This window comes from Cupressus sempervirens, chromosome 9 (genome assembly GCF_028749045.1).
Source record: "Cupressus sempervirens isolate cs-2001-9-10 chromosome 9, ASM2874904v1, whole genome shotgun sequence".
Classification (NCBI taxonomy): Eukaryota; Viridiplantae; Streptophyta; class Pinopsida; order Cupressales; family Cupressaceae; genus Cupressus; species Cupressus sempervirens.
Window position 1 is genome coordinate 361,737,417 of NC_143126.1, and position 7,804 is coordinate 361,745,220.

Below are 7,804 nucleotides of genomic sequence, written 5' to 3' on the forward strand. Positions count from 1 at the left end.
TCAAATCTTCATAACTTTCATAAATCTAAATGAAAATGATTTAAACCAATTAGAAATGAAGGATAGGTAACATATATTTCCAATGAATATTATTATAGGTTTGGAGTCTCCAAAATGTCTCTATACCACATGTTGAAACATGACTATATTTAGGGAATCTCAAATATGCAAATACCCACTTTCACAAAAATTCTCATAACTTATTCATTTCTTTATAAAATTTAACAAAAAAAAAGAATGAGAAGGAGGATTCATCATTATATCTGTCCATTACTATATTACATGGTTTACATGTTCTACATGTCCGTACAAGGCCTAGAACAACACTAAAACTAAAACACCAATCAAAACAACAACAATGGAATCTGCCGAAAATGTATCAAAGTATTTCCTCTTCTCCAAATTGATTTGGTTTGACAATGCAATGGTATTTATACCAAATTTATAGTTTTAAACTTTCCTAACTACCCCCATGACCAACCATATACCTTTTTACATCATTTTTGTATTGTTAGCAACTTTCTCAATGTTGCATTTTACAACTTTTTATGCACTTTTTAGATTTTTGACAAAATGGCTTCATAGCCTTTAAAACTTGACCCAGATACAATATAAATGGCTCAAATGGATTTAAATATCTCAAATAAGGAATCTTAACTTTTTGATGTTCTTGTACTTTAGGTGCTCCTGCACCACTTTTCTTCTCTTATTTTCTTTTCTCTTTCTTTCTTTTCTTCTTCCAACTTTTTCTCTTTTTATTCTTCTTTCCTCTTTCCACATTATTTTTTCTTCTTTTATTCTTCAATAAATTTCAACTTGGCTTCTTCAATCTTCTTCTTTTCTTCAACTATCTATCTTTTCTCTTCTTCAATTTATTACAACTGATTTTGAATATCTTCGGAAAGAGGCTTAGGTTGATTGAATGGATCTTCATCAATGTTAATAGTAAAATTTGTCTAATCAATCTGCATAGTATCACCACTTACTGATAATTTTGAGGTTTTCTCTATTGTAGATGGTTATACCTTTAGTTTTCTCATCATTCGATTGATAACTATTGCAGTTTTACTTCTAATAACATTATTTTCTCCTCACATGAATAGAAATGGCCTCATCTTACTTTGCAAGTAAGGTGCTAGTTTCTTCATCAATTTCTTGATTTTATCTTCATCATCTACCTTACACATGGTTCTTAGCATTGACTTGTGAAGTTCCATGTCTTCTTCATGAACTGGTGTTTTCTTTGCTATAAGTCTATCATAGACCTTTTGATTTACAAAGCCTTTAGTGCTCTCAAGTTTCAAGTTATTTATAATCATATATCTCAAACTAGAGATATCAATATGTTCCTTCTCAATGTCATTGTAAAAATCATAGAATTTATTCAGTTGTACAAAGTTCCCTTCATTAACAATGGTTGTGTTAATCTTATCTATCTTAGGTTTCCATGGTTGCCTTGTTTTACTTGCTAGTTGCTTAGAAACAATATTTCTTTGGTTATTTGTCTTTTGGTTCCTCTTCTTCTTCATCACTAGAATCCTCAATTGTCAACAATGTCTTCTTTCTATTTTTATGTCCAATACCTTGTTTCATGACTCTCTTTGACTACCTTTTGGATCCACTTGGTTGTTTGATTGATACAACAACATATGGAATTCTCTATTCTATAGGAGTTTATGCAATAGATGCACTTGATGCTTGGATAACTAATAGAGGTGTCACATACATTACACCTTACTCACTAGTTTGTTTCATTTTAGAGATAGTTTGTCTTACTACTTGTGATTCTTCTTCTGACATATTGGCATCCAATAGTGCTTTCTTCATTACAGATGCAATCTTCTTATGAGATACCTTTTTTAATGATGCATGGTAGGCTGACTAGGTTATCTCCTCATATGTTCCAAATCTGTATGATGCTTGATCAATATCTAATTTCAACAATAAATCAATATAATTAATATCTATATCATCACTCAATTCATAACCTAGGGGCTCAAGAAATATTTCCCAAGGTTCCACTGCTTCAATATAGGTTAGTTAGTGTCCACCAAAAAACATATATCATTCTTGAATCTATCAATAATTGTAGGGGCAATTCTATATCTCTGTTTCATCTCATTCTAAAATGTTCTCATGATTAAATTTCCATTGTCCAAGATTTTCTTTTTCTGATGCCTTTTACATACATCTATTATCTTGTCCATAGTACATCTTTCACTACTCATAATATCAATAACTAATAAGAATGGAAATCTCTTAAGTACATGAAAGAAAATATGATTAATTAGAGATTGAAATTTGAATACACCATTCTTGGTTCTCTTAATCTTCTCTAAGTTTTTAGTAAGTTGTACTCTCAAAATTTCACTCAAATTCATTTGTTCTTTCTCAACACATATCTTATAGGCTACATAAATAAATCCTCCTAATAACTCATCATTCTTATAACTTGCACATAGAGAATATGCAATGATTTTGCTCAATAATCTTACATCATGTTGTCAAATGGTTCTGATCACCATTTCTTTACCATTGCAAACTACTTTAGTTTAATTTACAATGTTCTTCTAAACTATTTTCTTACCAATAGGTACACTATCTTGTTTACTAAGATCAGTGACCTCATGAATAAGGTTGGTAGAGATGTCAACTACATTATCTCCCATCCAAATCTTTCCATTATGGATTCTTCTTATTATAATTTGTTTTCATTCCTTAGTATCAAGTTCATGGTAGAAATGATATTTTACTAAGTCTGAGTCTTTTAGATGCTCATATATGGGCTTAATAGACATATCATGGTTGAAAACAATTTCCATATCTCTATTCATAAACTCACTTCCAATAGTTTCAAACTTACTACACAGATAGCTTCCTACATCTTCCAATAACACTACATTGTTCAAAATAATTGATAAGGCTAAACTAGGGTTTTCCTCTAATAGTTTCATAGGAACAACCTTCAATTTGGGTCTCTCAATATTCTCAACATTTTGAATAATTGACATATCCACAATTACACTGAAAATAAATTTGTCAAATAATTTCTATGCAAAAAATGATAAAATACCTTTTTCAGAGTAGGGATTAGCTGAAAATCAATTTGCCAAATTTCTTCTGGGTGCTCTTAGCTTCTAAGATGATTGCAATGTAGAAATAATCAAGTTCATACTCCTTTTAATCATCTGGAACTTGCATTAATTACATAATTTTCTTAATCAAAAAAGCTATTTATTTTACTCTGAAATCAAATATCTGCTTGAGAACAACTATCTAATCTTCTAAAGCCTGAGGTTCACCATGGCTTCTTTCCATCATGATAATGCTCCAAAAAAATTCACTTCACAAAATTTGTTGTAGAAACATAGATTTCATCTTCTATCATAGAGTAAACTATCTCTGTTATAATAGTAGCTCTTATTTCCTTTATAACTTGTTCCAATAACCTCCAAATTGTAAATGAGCTTAACTATAGTCCAAACATATTATAATACATCTTTCCTCAACCTTGCTATAGGTAGCTCAATCTCTAAATGAAGTTTCCAATTCTAATGTGGTAAACAAGCTTAATTCAACTTAGTTGAATCAAACCCGATTATTGACTTTAATTTTTCTTTATTGTCTTTCTTAGTTCCGAAGTTACTCTAATGATTCCTTCCATCATTTCCAAAGTTTCTCCCATTGTTGCTTCTATTTGTGAAGTTTCTTCCATGATTCATTCTGTCATTTCCAAAGTTTCTTCCATTATTTCTTTTGCCCATTTTGTAGTATCTTGTTGTATGTCTGAAGTTGTTGTATAATTGACATAATGGGGTTTTGCTTCTAGGATTCTTCTGATCAATAGGTGCTAGACAATTCTGGGAGATGTGTCCAAAGTTGTTACACTTATAACACACAATCTACTTCCTTTCTTCATAAGGTCTACTCTCTCTTGATGTTCTTTCATTAGATCTTCTTCTATCTATAGGGTTAGTATTTCCAAATATTCTACTATTTCTTCTATCATCATCATATTTAGGTTTCCTACAATCAACTGCATTATTACAAATACCATATCAATTATGATAGTAAACTTTCATAACATGATTAAATGATTTATTTTTACAATCTCTTTTCATATGACCTATTTCATTACATGAAAAGAATTTACCTCTAAATTTGTATTTGGTTTCCTTAGGAGATTCCACTTGCTTAGGTTTATCCAATTTCACAGTTTCCTTCTCAACTTCTTTGGATTTATCAGAAGATTAACTTGATCCAATCTTAATTTACTTTTAGGTTTCTTTGCAGATAGGTTAAATAAATAACCAAGACTAGTCCTATGATAAGTAGGTCTTTTTATTGACATTGAGTCATCAAGCTTTTATCTACTAGTGTAAAGTTTTTCAAAGTGTTGCTTGCACTGAGTTAGTTCACCTTTCACAATACTATTGTACTTATTAAATTCTTCATGATTTTCTTTCAATGTTTCAGATTCAAATGTCTTCTTTGCTATAATTGCTCTAGGATCTATATTCTTAGTCTCCAAATCATATTCAATTTTGATAGGATCATTCTCCAAAGTCAACTTTAGATTGGTAATCTTCAATTCATTCTTCTAACTTTAGTTTTGAATAATAATAATCATCAATAGATTTAGGATTGGATTTGAGATATTCAAGTGTGTCCTTCAATTGTCCAATGTACACTTTAGAGTCTTCATATCTATCTTTTAGATTATCTCTTTTTTTAGTAAGGAGAGCAATTTGTTCAAGTGCCTCTTCAAGGTTCTTCATCAACTATTCCATATCCATAGGGGTCTTACTCAAGTTGTTAAGCCTCTTCTAAGTAACTATGCTCTAATACCAATTGTTAGAAATAGGGAATATTGGGGGGTGGGAATTAGTATTCTACAAACTTTTGTCACCAACTAGTTAATACTAATTACTTTGTACCATGCATAAGAAAGTTAAAAAGTAATGTTGAACATAAATAATAACCATGCATAAAGATATCTTATAACACCATATTTTTTAACTAGGGAAACCCTGGCCAAAAGAAAACCTTGGCGGGGATGATACCCACTAGATAATATAATGAGATATATGTTCCTTGTTAGAGGATGGACCCTAGCAGGATTCAATGAAAAAAATTAGTATAGAGAGTTGCTATTAGGAGACTTTGAATCCATGTTAAGAGATTCCAACCCTGTTAGGAGTTGTAGTATAGTAGATGCAAGAAGAGCTCACTGCCAAAACATGCACTTTTAATTACAAGAAGAGCTCACTACCCAAGAAAGTAATTAGTCCTCAAGTATATAGGTGTTGTAACTTCTTTCTTTACTAATCTCTAACCTCAGCTCAAACTCAGATCACAAAATTAGGTTCTCAAAACTTTGCATATATCAATTCACAAAAGGTTTGCATATCATTTATCACAATACAATTGCACTCTTCTTCACAAATGAATTCACAAGATGTCCTTTGCATAAATACCATGCCTTTTCAAAAATTGTTGCTAGGTCAGCTAAGAACATAATATATACTTTTCCAACTTAGAGTGAACATCTAGGATGTCGGCCCTAATTGGTCAAGTAATTATTTTGCAAACAAAATAATTCCTTTACCTTTAATTCTATTGTTCTATTTCACTAGTAAAATATGAATATCTCTTTTCTATACTATCCATACTAATATTTGAGGTTATACACATCATTATCTACATGTATAGTGTCTCCATCTAACTTTTCTAGTCATAATATGACGTCAGGAACATTTTACATATAGAACAATATACTGATGTAAACTAATTTCATACTTAAACAATTTTCTAAGTACCAACTAAGTATTTTTATTTCTAAGGTTTACCACAAGTATGTAAATCATGTGTTTCCATTAATGACAACAATTACATCACTGCATATAGCCAATTTTCAATAGTTAGGACATGTAGAATAAAGTTTAGGATGTGGTTAGAAGGAGGGCTTATACAGGCATCTGGTGATGGTTGTAGGGTCCCAAAATACTATCTATAAGCCCTAACTAGCTATTCTAGAAACCAAGTGCACTTAGATAGAGCCAACCGTGTCCATGGTGTAGTTGGTGCTAGTTACAACATTGTTGGTAGTTGCAGAGCACAATTGGTAAAGTGGTATCAAACTAAGGTGATTTTGGGCTTGGTGACTTCTAGACTATTGTTCCAGAGACCTAGTTGGTAGGGGAAAATGTTATGATAAGAATGGAGATTAAAAATTATGGTTAGGACATTGGAAATTATGGATAAGATGTACAAGATGATGATTAGGGTGTGTAGGAATGCAAGTTGGTAGATCCAATATGAAGATTGAGGGATGGAAGGTGAAAACTAGGAGGTGTAAAATGAGCCTAAGGGATGCAATATGGAAGATAAAGGATGCAAAATGAGGACTAATAAGATGTAAAATGAGGCCTAGGGAATGCAAGTATGAATCTCAAAAGATGAAAAATACAAGTGGATGTTATGAAAAGGTGGAATCTAAGTCATGCCAAGATCTCCTAAGGTTACAAGTATCCATGTTTTCAAAGTTTCGAGTGGTTTTGAAAATATTTTGCAATGTGTTGATAAAGGTTGTAATGTTTTGACAAAGTTTGATAGTATTCAAGATTCAAAGTGTGTTTTGGTGTGATTTTGTAGATTTAGCTTTATCTTGATTGATTTCATTCACACACACAAGACACAATAAATAAGAATAGTTGTTATTAAACTCAACAAACACATCACAACATATGATTTAATATTGTATCCACTGAATTCCCACTTGAACCAAAGTTTTTCCACACTTAGCAAGAGTAGAAAACTTAGAATCTTGGCACCATAGGCTCCCCCTTACAACACACTCACTTCTTAGAGCTACCAATATTCGCTTCCTAAGGGGCATCACTTCCCAAGGGACTGTTGTCTCTACTAAGGACTACAAGTATGTGGGATGTATTCATGGGCATGGGTGATCCCCTAAGCCAGTGAATAGAAAGGATTTTGGCATCTAAGACAAGGTGTTTAGTTCAAGCATTATGTTCAACAAGTGAATCATAAACTTTTCCAGTAGGTCTTTGAACCCCGAGAACTAGATTTTGACACACCACAAGGGTACTAGAGGAGAGCTATCACACAAAAATACCATTGAAATGACATTAAGCGTATTGAGTTTTTCTATAGCGGCTAAAATTTTGACCTAGTTTTTTCCCATTGCCACTTTGAGGTTGATCCCTAGGACTCACCAAGTGACAAGTCTTGGTTCCAAGGTAGGCCTCTCTAAAGAAGTTGCACAAATTTCTCTTGCACCCAAGATCCACAAATAGCAAGGGAAGAGGATACATCCATGAAAATCCTAGGGTTCTAAAAAATTCATAGATACTAGAAAAAAAAAAGAAAACTCATTTTAGAGCACAAAATAAAGTGTTATCTAATCTAGGAAAGCCACACACAAAGTTTGAACAAGCACATAGGTCTTTGACAATGTCCTGCAAAAAAGTATTAGTAGTTTTAAATGGATATTTCTTCTCCCAATGATCACCACATGCTGTAATAGATCATTGGTAATACAAAACATCTACTATAGGTCCTAGAATGAAATTAAAACCCTAAATGTAGATTTTGATAAAAATAGGCGCTTTTTGTGAACCAACTATGCTTTGATAGTGCAGACTACACCCCAAAAGGCCAAAAACCCTTAGGAGGTCTCCAAGTGAACTCAAATAGTACTAACTATGCCCTTAGTCTAGTTGGGGCTAGTTATAGTTTAGTTGGGAGACTAGGTGTAGACTGTGGGGAAATGAATACAAAA